This window comes from Oxyura jamaicensis, chromosome Z (assembly GCF_011077185.1).
Source record: "Oxyura jamaicensis isolate SHBP4307 breed ruddy duck chromosome Z, BPBGC_Ojam_1.0, whole genome shotgun sequence".
NCBI lineage: Eukaryota > Metazoa > Chordata > Aves > Anseriformes > Anatidae > Oxyura > Oxyura jamaicensis.
In genome coordinates this window covers 5142459-5158046 of record NC_048926.1, presented here as the reverse complement: position 1 = coordinate 5158046, position 15588 = coordinate 5142459, and positions in this window count along the sequence as shown.

The following is a 15588-nucleotide window of genomic DNA, read 5'->3' as shown; positions in this document are numbered from 1 at the left end:
ATTATTGGAAACAAAAAGGCACTATACAGAAAAAAGCACAAGTTTGTACATGTAAAAGATAAATTCACAAAACAGTATCAGTATTAAAAGTGTTTTGACAAACATACCATTAGTCTATATGGACTGAAAAAATTGTAACTTATACTATGGAATGAAAATATGCTAAAAGGTTTCCTTGGTTTCCCTAGAGTACAGTGTCATAAGACATTGACCCACATCTATGACAGAAAAGCCTAAGACATTTAAGACATCTATGCCTATCAATCCCTAGAGATAACATAAGACATCTAAGAAGTCTGTTTAGAGTTCATACATGGATGACTCTCGCAAATATCTCCCCATTAAATATTTTCAGAGTATTGACCAACATTGAACTCAATGAAAGAATTTTCATTTAGGTTCTGTTGAAGTGAGTTGTTTATCATCATATTTCCACAATGGTTAATGAAATTATTTTTTATTGTTATTATTATTATATGTTTTTTTTTTTTTATGTTTTGAATTGCCAGCTTTGTTTGTCTTTGACAATTTTAAATTTCTCATGGAGAAGATCAAGAAAAAAACAACAACATAATTTTCTTCTCATATCTTGAATATGAGAAGCCCACTCTTTTTCTTCCTTGTCAGTCTCCTATCAAGATTTTCTCAGGCATTTTTGTTTGCTTCAGTGTTCTGAATTTTCCCTTTATTTATTTATTTATGTATTATTTATATATATATATATTTTTTTTTTTCTGTTTGTTTGTTTTTTACTTCTTGGGTGTACAGAAAGCCCATTAATATAGCAAACCTTTCTCACTGCTCTTACAAAATTTATCTCATCTTCTCAGTCTATTGTAGTATCACTAACTAAGCAAACAAATGTATTTGGGTTAGAATTTCACCACAAATATAATAGATATCTGATGAATTTCAGTTCTTGTACTTCGTTGTTCTGTACATTATGCAGAAGCAAGCTAAAAGAAATTTTTAAGTCATCTGTCATAGCTTCCCACTGTTGATCCTACTACTGAGAGGTTAGTCAGTGTGGTAGCCTGTATCCATTCTTGCTTCACATTTTGATCTAAAAATAAATAGCATCATTTTCTTTTCTTCTATTGTGCAGAAGGATAATAATGATTGCAGGGATTTGGTAGGGAAATATAACAAATTATTTTCTTAGGTGCAAAGCTTTTTTTTTTTTTTTTTTTTTTTTTTTTTTTATTTTTCAAAAAATAACCTGTTATTGGCATAAGCGAAACCTGGTGGGATTAGTCCTGTGGGTGGTGTGCTGAAATAGATGGTTATAGGCTCTTCAGGAGGGACAGGTAGGGTAGGCGAGGTGGCGGGGTGGCAATGTATGTGAAGCAGGGGCTGGACTGTGTGGAACTTCAGGTTGGCGATGGCAAAGTTGAGAGCCTCTGGGTAAGGATTAAGGGACAAACAAATAAAGGGGATGTCGTTGTGGGAGTGTATTACAGACCACCTGACTAAGACGACAACGCCAATGAATTAGTCTTTGCAGAACTGAGAGATGCCTCGAGATCAACTCCCCTTGTCCTTATGGGGGATTTCAACCTGCCAGATGTCGACTGGGATCACCACATGGCTGACACGAGCAAGTCCAGGAGGTTCATAAAGCACCTCAGTGATAACTTCCTGGTGCAGGTGCTGAGGGAGCCAACTAGGAATGGTGCCCTCCTAGACCTGTTGCTGGAGAACAGAGAGGGTCTTGTGTGGGAAGTGGCAATTGGCGGCCGTCTCAGTCATAGTGACCATGAAGTGGTTGAGTTTAGAATTTATGGTGACAGAAGGAAAACTGCCACCAAAACTTCAGCCCTGGATATGGGGACTTCAGGCTGCTCAGGGAACTAGTCAGCAAGGTCCCTGGGAAACTACATCTGAAGCCATGGGTGTCCATCAGTGCTGGTCAATCTTTAAGCACTGCCTCCTAAAAGCACAAGATCGGGCAATTCCAAAATTCCAGATGTGATCTTTTTGGACTTCAGCAAGGCTTTCCACACGCTTTCCCATAGGATCTGTCTGAACAAAATGTCCAGCATACAACTAGATAAAAACATCATACAATGTGTGAGCAATTGGCTGATGGGCAGGGCTCAAAGGGCTGTGGTAAATGGGGCCACGTCTGGCTGGTGGATGGTCACTAGTGGGGTCCCTCCAGGCTCCATTTTAGGGCTAGTCCTCTTCAATGTTCTTATAAACAATTTGGATGTAGGACTAGAAGGTGTTTTGAGCAAATTTGCTGACGACACCAAACTTGGAGGAGTTGTAGACTTGGATGAGGGTGGAAAGGCCTTGCAGAGAGATCTGGACAGTTTGGAGAGCTGGGCGATCACCAACCACATGAAGTTTAACAAAAGCAAGTGCCGAGTCCTGCACCTGGGATGAAGCAACCCTGGCCATACACACAGACTGGGCGATGAGATGCTGGAGTGCAGCCCCACAGAGAGGGATCTGGGGGTCGTGGCTGACAGCAAGTTGAATATGAGCCAGCAGTGTGCCCTGGCAGCCAGGAGGGCCAACCATATCCTGGGATGCATCAAGCACAGCATTGCTAGTCGGTCGAAGGAAGTGATTGTTTCGCTCTTCTCTGCTGGTGCGGCCTCACCTTGAGTACTCTGTGCAGTTCTGGGCACAACAGTACAAAAAAGACATTTAACTGTTGGAGAGTGTCCAGAGGAGGACGATGAAGGGCCTAGAGGAGAGGACATCTGAGGAGCAGCTGAGGTCACTGGGCCTGTTCAGCCTGGAGAAGAGGAGGCTGAGGGGAGACTTCATCATGGTCTACAACTTCCTTGCGAGGGGGAGTGGAGAGGCAGGAGATCTTTTCTCCATAAACACCAGTGATAGGACCTGCAGGAACAGGATTAAGCTGAGGCAGAGGAAGTTCAGACCACATATCAGGAGGAGATTTTTCACTGAGAGGGTGGTCACACACTGGAACAGGCTCCCCAGTGAAGTTGTCACTGCACCAAGCCTGTATGAATTTAAGAAATGTTTGGACTGTGCACTTAGTCACATGGTCTAAACTTTTGGTAGACCTGTGCAGTGCAAGGAGTTGGACTTGATGATCCTTATGGGTCCCTTCCAACTCAGAATATTCTATGATTCTATGATTCTATGATTGTTTTGTATACCATAAAATACTGCCATTGAATATACTGGATCCCTTTTCTAATCTTTCCCTTTGTAGTGAAGACAGAATTTCTCACACTGTTCACCTTGTATACTCACACACGTGTTGAAAAATAACTATGCATGTAATGTGCAATGTTGAGGGCCATAGAAGGCAATTAAGATTCAGTTTGTGTTTAGAGCATGCAGATCAGTCTCTTGGAGAATGTTTTAATGTGTTGAATGTTTAGATGAATGATCCTCGGCATAGAACATGTCTGAAAGACCCTCTGATTTGTCTTGATGGCACAGAGAGGGAAAAAAAATAGCAAAAAAAATATGGTGAGAACATTCTGATGTTGGTCAACACATTTTATACGATTTCTACCATAAAGGTAAGGAATGTGCACTTCATGTTTTTTCCTGTTTTGTGTTTTACATGGGCTTTTGGTGTGAAAGTATATTGTTGTTGATTGCAGTTTGAAAACTGTTGAAATCCCACGTGAAAAGCAACTATTTCAGTGTTCCAGGAAAAGACAGAGGCAAACATCATTGTCATAAACATAGATATTCTCATGAGAGTTCTGCTTCTAAGAAGGAAAAAAAAAAAAAAAAAAAAAAAAAAAAGAGAAACAGAATGAGCAAGTCACTCCAATATCTCATAAGCTCACTAAGCTGCTGGATTCAAACTGAGATACAAGTCTTGATTTCGACTATAACACAAAACTTAGTCCTCATTTTAAATAAAATTTGGAGTTGGTGGTCAAATTTTGCATGCTTGGGTGGATAAAATCAGGCAAATTTGACACACTGAAATAATAATTCGTTGCATCCTCAATATGTGCAATGCAGCCCTGTCAAACCAGAAGCGGGAAAAAAATGTAAAATAGTTTCTAAAGGAAGAAAAAGGAAGAGAAATAGAAGTGAGTCTTGGGAGTAATGGGTGCGGGAGGGGTATAAGAAAATTGTGCACATTCAGGTAATGTTCCTTTGATCTCCTTTCGCTCCTGTATTTCATGCTCATCATTAATGCCTACATAGAAGGGAGAAAAGATGGAAAATCAGGTAATTAGTTACACATGTACTTTGATCAGTATTGCATTTTTCTTTTTCAAGTTGTTTGCCAAAGTGCTAACAGACGAGAGGGAGGGTTTCATTTATGGCAATTGTTCAGTCAAGTATGTTCTCTGGAATATTTTCATAATCTCTAAATTTAATCCTATACTTATCTATTGACAATTAGACACCTTGACAAAGGTGATTTCTATGATTTGGATTTGACTTTAATTCCACATCATCAACGCTTTCCACCTGGCAGAATTTATGTATAGCTTTCCATGTCCTCAGTCTCAAGCCACTCTATACAGGTATGTATCCTAGATTCGGCTGATATATAGTTAGCTTTGTTCACATCGACGGACATGATGCTGTGGGTTGGATTTTAAATGAAAATAGTGGTAATAATACTCCAATGTTTCAGCTGTTGCAGAGTAGTGCTCACCCAGAGCCAAGGACTGTTCAGCTTCCCATGCTGCCCTGCCAGAGAGGAGCTGGGGATGCACCAGGAGCTTGAAGGAGACAGAACCAGGACAGCTGGCTCAGGCTGGCCAAAGGGATGTCCTATGCCATGTGGCCCAATACTCAGCAGTGACAGCTGGGGGAAAGGAGGAGAAGGGGGGGGGGGGGGGGCACATTTGGAGAGATGGTATTTGTCTTCCCAGGAAACCATTATGTGTGATGAGCCCCACTTTCCTGGGAGTGGCTGAACTCCTGCCTGCTGATGGGAAGGAGCAAATGAATTCCTTGCTTTGCTTTGCTTGTGTGCATGTCTTTTGCTTTACCTGGTAAACTGTCTTTATCTCAACTCATGAGTTTTCTTACTTTTACCTTCCCAATTCTCTCCCCCATCCCATTTCAGGGGAGTCTGGGGACTGAGTAAGTGGCTGTGTGGTGCTCAGTTCCCTAATGAGGTTAAACAGCAACAGTATGTAACCAGCATGATTTTTCAGGTGTTGAGAACAAGGTCTGGAAAGAACTAAAGAGCAAGTAACTTAAAAAGTTAAAATTATTTTTAGAAATCTACTGTTTGTTGCTCAGTTTTTGACTAACAGAGGAAAAACAAAACAAAACAAAACAAAAAAATAACTTGTAAAAAACTTCGAGAGAAAAATAACTTGGAGAACTTGGGCTAATGTAAAAAAAAAAAAAAAAAAAAAAAAAAAAAAAAAAAAAAAAGAACTTCCCTTCTTCCTTCTTATTGGTTATGATCCATGCTATACATGGTCCCATATGAAGTGACATGGTGCCTTTCATGCAGCTAGTGTCCCAAACACTTTCCAGCTTATAACAACCTCTTTTTACCATTCAGCATAAGAGAGGGAAAAGAAAGGAGTAGGAAAAAGAGGCAGCAATTTTCATATGTTTTGGTGGAGAAACTCATTTGGCTAGTGTTGATATTGAAAGAAGATGGAAAGTAGGGCATGGGTTAGGGAACCCTAACAGTTCCCAGCTGGAAGAGGCAAGAAAGAGATACACCATCAAATCCCATAATAACACTGTTGTTTTTGTTCTTCCCTAGCACTGTACACAGGGAACTGATCAACCTGCGAGATCAGACACGAGTCGTTTCCCTCAGCGTCCTGGCTGGGGGCAGTGTTCGAAAGCAGGGTTGTATGTTAACTATGACAATTCTCTATAGGAGCATTTACTGGAACTTTAAAAATGTGCCCTGTAATCGTCTCCGACAGCAGCCAGCCGGGGTCTGGCTCTATGATCCCTTTCCTCTCCATCACAGAGTCCCAGGACACCTGTCCATAAAGCTCCCCACCTCCACTCTAACTAATGAGGTTGTGGAGCACAACAGAGCATCATAGGTCGCTCACTACCAACAGTATGACAAGTGTTGGTTCTGTATAAATTACCTTGTAGGCACGTTTTGTAGAATATTTCATTATTTTGTGTGGCAGCTTCAATAGCAGCAGTATGGGACACATCTCCCATTAGTAGTGCACAATCTATTTTCTTGTCAGTTAATCTTGAAAGCTGGCTACCGTTCCTCAAAAAGGCTGGATCTTTCATTTCCTACTGATAAATACTTCACACTAAAAGCATTATTGCTAGAGAGATGTCAGTAATCGACTGCTTATCATCACATTTTCCTTGTGCCCTATGACAAAAATATTTTCTGTAGTGGATGTAAAAGGAGAATAAGAGAGGTGATGGGAGTAAAGTAGGGAAAGGGGATCAAATTGAGCTTTAGATGAATAGCTCTCTGAACAGCCTGATCTCCCACAGACAAGGTAAAGTCTGGATGGCTCTGGAATATGAAAAAATAATAATAATAATAATAAACAACACCCACAGTGAATATGTTTCTGTTACAAGAAAAACCTCTGGAGATCACAAGTCTGTAAAGTATTAATATCACCTTAAGTATTTTGTGAATATTCCATGGCGCTTACTCTGTTCTCTATATATTTTATAGCCTATCTGCATGTGTAACGTATAAGTAGTTAATCCTGACACACTTATGCATTTTAAAAGGCAGTTGTTGGAGACCTGGCTCTGTTAAAATTGCCGCTATAAATTTTTTTGGTAGCATAAACATGTAGGACAGAGCAATGACCCATTATTTCTTTTGCATCATTATCTTCTGCAGCTCCTGACAAAGAATTAGCCATTTTAGATGTGTTACATATGTTTCAGCTTCATATTGCATGTAGCAAAAAAAAGCACAGCAACAGCTTGCGTTGTATTTATTCCAAGAAATCATGCTGCTGCTGTACTAGTACTGGAAACAGAGTCCTCAAAAATTGAAGCAAATGAAGGAAAACACAAAGGACTCTTGCAAAAATGCATGTGAGGAGGCTATGAGTGAAGGGGTGAGAAAGTACAAGCGTAGCTTATTTTTATTTTTTCTCTTTTTTTTTTTTATTTTTTCTTAAAATGTTTTGAAGATCGGAGATTCAAGTCGGTTTCTAAATAAATCTGTCTGCAGATCATTTACTCTGAAAAGTAAGATTTCAGCTGATAAGTTCTTATTGACTTATCCTGTTTCTTCAATTACCCCATAAAAAGGATCAGGTTTATAACCTTCTTAGCTACCGAATCTCAAAGGTTCCAGACAGCCAACTCTGCCTCAGTTACAGCAAAGTAACAAAAGTAATCAGTTTAATCCTTTCACAAGCTGACTCGTGTCTTCCAAATCTCCAGTGTGTCCATCCATCTGAGTGCATAAACACATACCTTCCAGTTAAAGCATGGCACGAAACCCAGTCTTTCAGAGGGAGGATGTTGCTGTGTCTGGATGTTTCAACTCTTCTTCAGGCTGGGAAAATCATTTAGCCTTCCTGTGCCTCTTTGCCCCTGATGAAGGTGATAAAATCTATCACTACTTCCACACTTTTTCTTATCCATATCATGTTTATATTGGTTCTCAGGCTGAGCTTCCTTACATTGATAAAATGGTATTTTGAAAATGGAGCCATCTCAAGTGTCAGAGGTCCTCAGAGAACTGTCATACAGACACTAATGGAAGTGAGCTGAACAGTGATATTTGGCACACACCAGGCCTCTGAAATTTGGAAGCTGCTTAACTGGTGAGATTTAGCTACATTTTGAACCCTTAAAACTATTGATACATTTAAGGAAAATAAAAGTGAAAATTCAATCTGCTCTAACATATCTGTGTATTGGTTTTACTCTACCATTCTATCACAGCACCTGAACAGTTTCCACAAAAAAAATCAAAAAAAAAAAAGAGAAAAAAAAAAAAAAAAGAAGAAGAAGAAGAAGAAGAAAAATCAATAACTGTGGTGTTATCTCACCCTGCCCCTGCTGGCTTTTCTCCTTTTCACTCCTTCTCTTAGGCTGGCTCTGAATTTGTCACCTCCATGCTGTGAACACTAGCACTGCCTGTTAGCTGGCTTGACTAAAGGAAGTGATTTCATTTGAAATCAAGAGGCCCAGCAAACACAATTTATCCTTTTTATTGCAACCACCATGGATCCCACTGAGATGCAAAAGTCTGACTTCCCAACACATGTGGCATTTGTGGCGGCAGGGAAATGTATCTCCGCTGGCACAGGAGGTTTCTTGTCCTACCAACAGGAACATGTCCGCACATCTTTAAGGAAGGTTTTATCTACTCAGTTTGACTTCAGTCACCTGTTGAGCCTAAGCAGTCAGGAGTTTGTTTTTTTTTTTTTTTTTTTTTTTTTTCTCCATTCTTTCTCTTTTTTTGTCAAGCTCTCATGACTTTGGCATTCTCCCTGTGTGCAATGAGGGCAGTTGTGTGAGTAGCTCTGAGAATAATTATCCTTGCTGAGACCTGAAAAGGCAATTCATCATGTCAGGTTAACAATAGCTGTGCTTAGCACAAGGAAGCCTACATAACTAAGCATTGAAAACTAAGCACAGCGCACAGTGAATTTCCCCTGTGAATATAGAATTTGGGGTCATTATCTCACAGTTTTGCTGAATAGTAGTGGACATATTTTGAGGCTAACAGATGCATTACTTTGGCTTTATTTCTTCCTGCCAGAAAAACAGAGGATTTATGGCTATTTCACTCAGCCCACCAAGCAATGCTCTAAATAGTATCAAACAGTCTTTTTGTTAAATTCTGCTTGCCTCGAGGGTATGTGTAATTATCTCTTCTGATATATGGCATATTGAATTGTATTTATTTTTGTTTTGATGTGCAATGCTACATTCCTGTTCAGCTTATTGGCATCTTGTTAATAGGCAGCAATTTTGCATATTTTTTTTTTTTTTTATTTGTTCCAGAAGAAGGCTGCAGTCTTCTGTGAGTGCTTGGGTGTGGGCAAATAAACTTCATTTACAGCTCTTGTAGTGATGGGTTCTCTCTCTAAAACTATGTCTTTACAGGACTTTTTTTCCAGACCTGGCATGCAGCAGGAGTACACAAACCAGCAAAGCTCTCACTCCTGCATATTTCAATGCCCCAAATTTACAGTCTTCTGAAATCTGGGGGACCATTTGCTAGGAGCTGAGAGAGCTTCACCTAGGCCTGTAAGGAAGATAGGTTTGAATTAGTTCAGTATGTCTGATAACACTAGAATAAAGGTAAACTAAGCCCTGTTAGAGTTACCCATTTCTAAAGATGTCTAGGATACACATATATACATATAACTATGAATTTAGTGTAGTTTGTGACTGTTTGTGCATTTTTACAGTTCTTTTATCAATATCTTAATAATTTTGTGCAGCTAACCAGGTTTTAAAGAAGTTATCAACCACATTTTCTATGAGTAATTATTCCTGTGTAAATAATGAGGGAGGATGGGTAAATCAACATGGAAATATTAAGAGATATACTGTTGTGAGACAAATTAGATGTTGGGTTTTAATTTCACTTCAATTTAATGTGAAAAAAAATTCTGAAATAAATAAATAAAAAATATGTCATGAAAGACATTTGTCATTCTCTGATTATTAACTTGAGATTGGAACTTTAAAATAAAGCTGTTAAGTCACAAGAATATTGTTTCTGATGTTCTTTTAAGCTCATGGGGGGGTTCAGGCCTTTTCTCTATCTCTTTTTTTCAGGAGAAAGAATAGAAAAAAAACTTTCAGAGTTCAAAAAGACAAAGAAACATTTTCAAAACTTTGAAGAAATGTAAGAGATTATGAATGAAAAAAATATTTTGTTCTCAAATGAAAACTATATAAATACAGCTACAAAGAAAGACGTCCTCAAAACATCTGTTATAATGAATTATGACACAAGGAAATTCATTTGGGGAAAACTGAGATATAAAGTGGATTTAAGATTTTTAAAAAAGTGATATTTGTGCACTTGAGGTGGTCTGTGTGTGAAAGGGAACTGTGCTAGGCCAGTCTCCTCAGAAATGTGTAATGGCAGGAGTGGGAGTTTCTCTAACAGCCTCTGTGTGCTTCCATATCCACCTGGGTGAATCATTCCCCAAGGGCTTGGTTGTGACATAGATTAGCTGTTCACAGAAGAAAGAGGAGACATGACATTGTGCTTGCATACTCTTTATTGGGTATGAATAAGAAAGGCGGGATCTTGGCTACATCTCCAACCTTTTTTTTTCTCACACAGTGCTCACCAAACTTAAATCACTAAGCCACAGAGAATAAAATAAAATAAAATAAAATAAAATAAAAATAATATAAAATAAAATAAAATAAAAATAAATAAAAAAATAATAAAAGCTTGGCAAGTCTGTGAGACTACTAGTCTTCATAAAATAAAATCCAATCTTGCCACTTACTAGAATCCTTGTTTTTGGAAAATTTAGGAAGGAAACAAAAAGTTAAATCAGATTTCCTTGCAATAGGCTTATTGGAATGCAGCACATGATGGATTCCTCATGAAATTCCACAACTGTGTTTAGAAAACAAACCTTATGGTAATATTTCCTGTCAAGAGGCTAAAACCTGTCCAAGAATAGATAAACTTGGACAGTTCCCCAGCAGCTGAAGGACAGTGGGAACCAGGCTCACCATCCAAGACTAGAGAGGAATTAGGTTTTCTGTAGAGGTGGAAACATTAGAGCCATGCAGTTTTTTGTGGGCCAAGCATGACCAAGCACAAACCATCTGACTCTGCACAGCAAACAACAAATACCCCACACCTTCCTAATTTTTGACAAAATGATTTCTGATGAAGTAGATGATTCTTGTGTTCATGCAAAAGATTTGTGTTCAGAAGTGGAAAGACAGGAGATAGGTTAGGATATAGGGAGACGTACCTACCATATACCATCAGTGCCTCCTCTGAATGGACAGTCTTTGCTCAATAAAGCAGTAGCTCTAACATGACTTATGTGGAACACATGATTTAAGATTTTGCTAACAGTGAGAGAGGGGACAAGGAAGTGGCAAAATATAAGTAACTTGATATTAACCTGGAATGAAATTTGAAGAAAACTGTATTTTTAAAATAAAATCAACTGCATGGTTGCACTACTTCATTGTTTTTCTCCTTTCTGTGACTTTTGAAATTGCTAGCATGGTGTGAAAACCACTATGATTTTTGTGATGTTTCTACTTAGCTGTGCTGCAGAAAATGCAGCTTCAAGTGTTCTTTGCTGTTTTCAGACCACCAGTTTAGAGAAGCTAATGGTCTGTTGTAATTTTGCTATGAACTGAGACTGTTCTGTTTAGATTTGCAAGGCTGGGTTACATTTTCAGTTTTCCCTAAACAGATGTTAATTCCGGAAAATCAGGATGATACCCAGAAAGTTTATTAAGAACAGAGCCGAAGTCCTTGTTTCTCGATTCATGCTCCAAAGTCCTCTAAAAGTAACATTTACATGGTTGTAGTCTAGTCCCTATCAATGTCCCATACAAGAAAAAAGGCTGGTTTCCTTGATGCATGAGATATTTTATTGTAGATGAGCATTTCTTAGATTCAGAGAGAATCTCTCCCCTTTGCAGCCCAGGGAATTACAGGAACATCTCCCACTATCATTTGCAGGCATAATCAGTTTTATGACTCAGTGTATCAAGGACTTACTGCTAGACTGCTAGTATAATACAGTTTAGTAAGATGCTTTGGAGGAGTTTATGATTTGGGGAGTATTTTATTAATATGTTCACTTCAGTGAAGATGACCCCAATTTAGGATGAAGAAACGAACTCCCTTAAAAAATAGACTTTTTATCTCACAATATCTTCTACTTCTGTGTCACAACTCAGCTAGCTTTTAGGCTTCAAAAGTTGACTTAAAACACAGAAAAGTTATAGGAGGTTTCACGCTCTGCTAAGATGGGAGTTCATTCACTACTGGAGATCTGGTTGTTCAAGGGCATTGCTCCAGTAGTCACGATCAGAGACCTAACACTTCTCCTGCCACCTAGGAACAAAAATCATTGAAGGCTGTACTTCTGAGTTCAGTTGTCTCCCATTCAACCTTTATTCACTAGAAAGTCTCTCAAATAGTGAACCTTTGCTCCATTTCTCACAGTCCAGGATTGACAGCCCTTAGGAACAGCCTTGTACTGTCCCCACCATCCCTCCTATCTGCTGTCACTACATACCTGTTCTACATACTGAAAATAATTGCAGTAACATATATTCATCAAAAATAACAATGAGCAAGTGCAGCATGATTATTCCTGTGTAATGGCTTGGGGGAATTGGGGCAGGATGAGGTTCAGGGTATTATCTAAAGTGGCAGATGTAGTGGCAGAGAAGAGGGAAATGTCAAACTCACAAACACGAGCCTTACAAACCAGGCACTCCTACCTTAAGATTATAGGAGTCACATTTAACCGATGAGCTGATTTAGGATGAAGCAGAGTTTGCCATCAATTACAGAGCAACATTATTGTGTCTAACTTTGCTAAGCCCCTGAATGAACCAAAGGTCTGGTAGGGCCAAAAGGGCCTCAGTCAATTCTGCTAACTGTGTAATTCTTAAGCAGAGCTGAATTCTCCTAAACAGTATTTATGCTAAATTTCATGGCACCTGATGACCTCAATTAAAGCCTTTTAGAGGAAATCAGAAGTGCCAGCAAGGTCCTGCAAGATGAATGCCTATGAGTCTCTCCTGCTAACTGTTGATACAAGCTTGATGATTTTAAAGAAGACTTTACAGTGATGCTGCTGCTGCTTTTACCAAAGGTGTCAGAATGGTAATAATGATAATGTCTCACTGAAAGAGCAACTTGCTTTCTCTGGTCTTTCTCATAATGCACGTCATTAGCATCCAGATAAATCTCCCTTCATGGCATATTTGATTGGAGAGAAGAAAAAAGTTATGATTTCCTAAAGTTCCTAAGATTATATCTGTGATGATAATTGACAAAGTACACAAACTTTTGCAACTTTACTGCTCTTTACTGGGCAAGCCCGTAATGACCCAGAAGGTGAGTATTTCTTCAGAATGAACCAAGCTTGGCAAACAAAATGAAAGTTGTGTGCCATTGGGCTTTAAAACTTATACATTGCAAAAAATGGAGGGTGCAGAGAACTACACAGGACAAAATCCAGGTGCAAACATAAGCACCAGGCCTCACACTGAATGCACAGAACTATGCTAACCACACATTTGCTGGAAACCTTAACTTCTTAGAAAACCATGAGAGATTAATTAAAATAACAGATTGATTAAAGATATTAATTAAAATAACAGATATGGGGATCTATGGGACTTGAGGGTATAGATTTATATAAAATGAAGTATGTGTTGTTTGCACAAAAGAGTCCTGGAAGTGGTTACACAGGTCAGGAAGCTGGATATGCAGATAGCAATTAGTGTTCTGTTCAAAAGCCCAGCTTTGTGTAGTTATGTGGCAAATTACTTACTTTGTTGTGAGCATTTTTTTGTGTATAAACATATCAGACCTCGTTTCTTGAGACACAGCCCTATGCTAGTTTAAACTCCCTTACCACCACCAGCTTCCACAGCTGAATATGTACTAGTATGTAGTCATGTTCAAAACCAAAAAGCCAGATGTTTGTGTTACTGAATATTGCCTTCTTGAAAAAATAAGTGCATTGATTTATTTTTCTTATGATGATTTAGAAATTTCAACTTAAAGTGTTCTATCGAATAAATATTTAGAGGCTTCCAGTGAGTTCAGGAAGGTTTTTATTATTATTATTATTATTATTTTTTCTTTTTTCTTTTTTCTTTTTTTTTTTTTTTTCTTAAGTAGCAAAGCATACTGTTATGTCCATGAATGTTGTAATTTCATTTATTCCAAATTCAGTGCAAGACTTGAAGGTAAAAAAGAATTTTCATAATTTTAATTGAAAAGAATGATTTTTGGATATTTTTTCATGGTGGTGGTTATCAAAATTTTGGTTAAATATCCTCCAGGACAGGACAGTTTTTTGCAATTATGAGATTAATAAATGCAACTATGAAGAAAAAAATATTTTAATTGCAAGTCAGTTCTAATATTTGGGACTAGGGAATTCAGTGTATAATTAGGATAAAGTTTAAGCATATTTTTAACTGCACTGACCCATAACATAAATATATTTTGGATGTGCACAGGATTTACTTGAACAATTTTAAATCCCTACAATCACAAGTATGCAGCAACCACAATCTCATATTGTTCATTTAATGTTAATCACAGCCCTTGTAATGTGGAGCCAACCCTTTCTAAGGGACATGACCTTATCACAGTGGACAGATGGCAAAAAAAATTCAAGCCGTGTTAAACCTTTTTCTTCAACACTTTTTTGTTCTTAACATATTTATTGCTGACACCATATATCAGTGTTATAGCTTCTGTTCAGGTGAATACGATCAGCTGGCAGTAATAGGTTCAGCTCTGGGAACCCTTCAGCCACTGCTTTTTAAGCTGTTTCTGTAAACTCAGTTTCTGTAAGAAACAAGGAAGAAACAAGAAAGGGAGGGAGAGAGACTTTTGGAAATCCTTCAGCTTGGCTTAATTCCCATGCAGAGAGGAGAATAAATTAATGCAGATACCATGTTTTTTGGCTTGGATGTCATATTTTCTCATGATGGGAAAGATCAGTGGTAATGCAGAATATGTGGAGGAGAAAAGGGGAAGCAGAATATGCAAGAGAAAAATGTACCTGAAAATATTAAACTTTGTTCTATCAATATCTGTTAAATGTCTCCTGCATTTGTAAGAGAACTAATATTCCCTGCATTAATGCTGAGCCTCTACTCCTCCTCAGATGTCTGTCATCGTAGTGAAAGAACCGAATATGATTTGAAGACACGGTAGGAGACACAGCTTAATAAATGCCTCTGCAATTGTATTGTATGACATTATGAATATCTGCATAACTGTGCAAGTATGAACATATTTTATATGTGTGAGATTTTCTGTTCCTGTTCTCTTTCCAAATTTTCCCTCTGTTTCTTTAAGAAGGGAGTAATATGGACACTTCTCTAATTATATTTGGGTGTGAAAAATTATCCCTGCCTAGCTCCAATTCAGCAAGTCCAGGGAGGGATTTCTAAGTTCAATAGCACTTTTCTACAGACAGATATCCTCACGATATGACTAAAGATTTATTATTATTATTATTATTATTATTATTATTATTATTATTATTATTATTATTATTATTATTTTAAGAGACTTAGTGCTTTCTGTGCCAGAAACAAGCTCAGCTGCAACTGTTCTTATTTCCTATTTGGTAAATGTCTTGGCTGAGGTGACCTGATGTATGCTGGACGTATGTTCAGCATAAGAAATGTGAGTATCTTTAGGAAAAATAAGAACATCCCACCCAGAGAGTCATCACTCAAATAAAGATCCTGAGAGCAGATTTACTGGGTCTGGGATGGAAGGAGGTGTGAGAATCGCCTCTCTCAGCAGCAAGGAGCACTCATCCCTGATAAGTAGCAACAAAGAGCTGCAAAGTTATGCAGTTACAGCTGCATCAAACCACAAGTGCACAGCATGAACCCTGGGCAGCGAGGCTCCAAGTGATTAAGTTGTATGTGCAATTAAACCTAGTGCCCCAATAACTTTGAAAAAAGGCAAAGGGC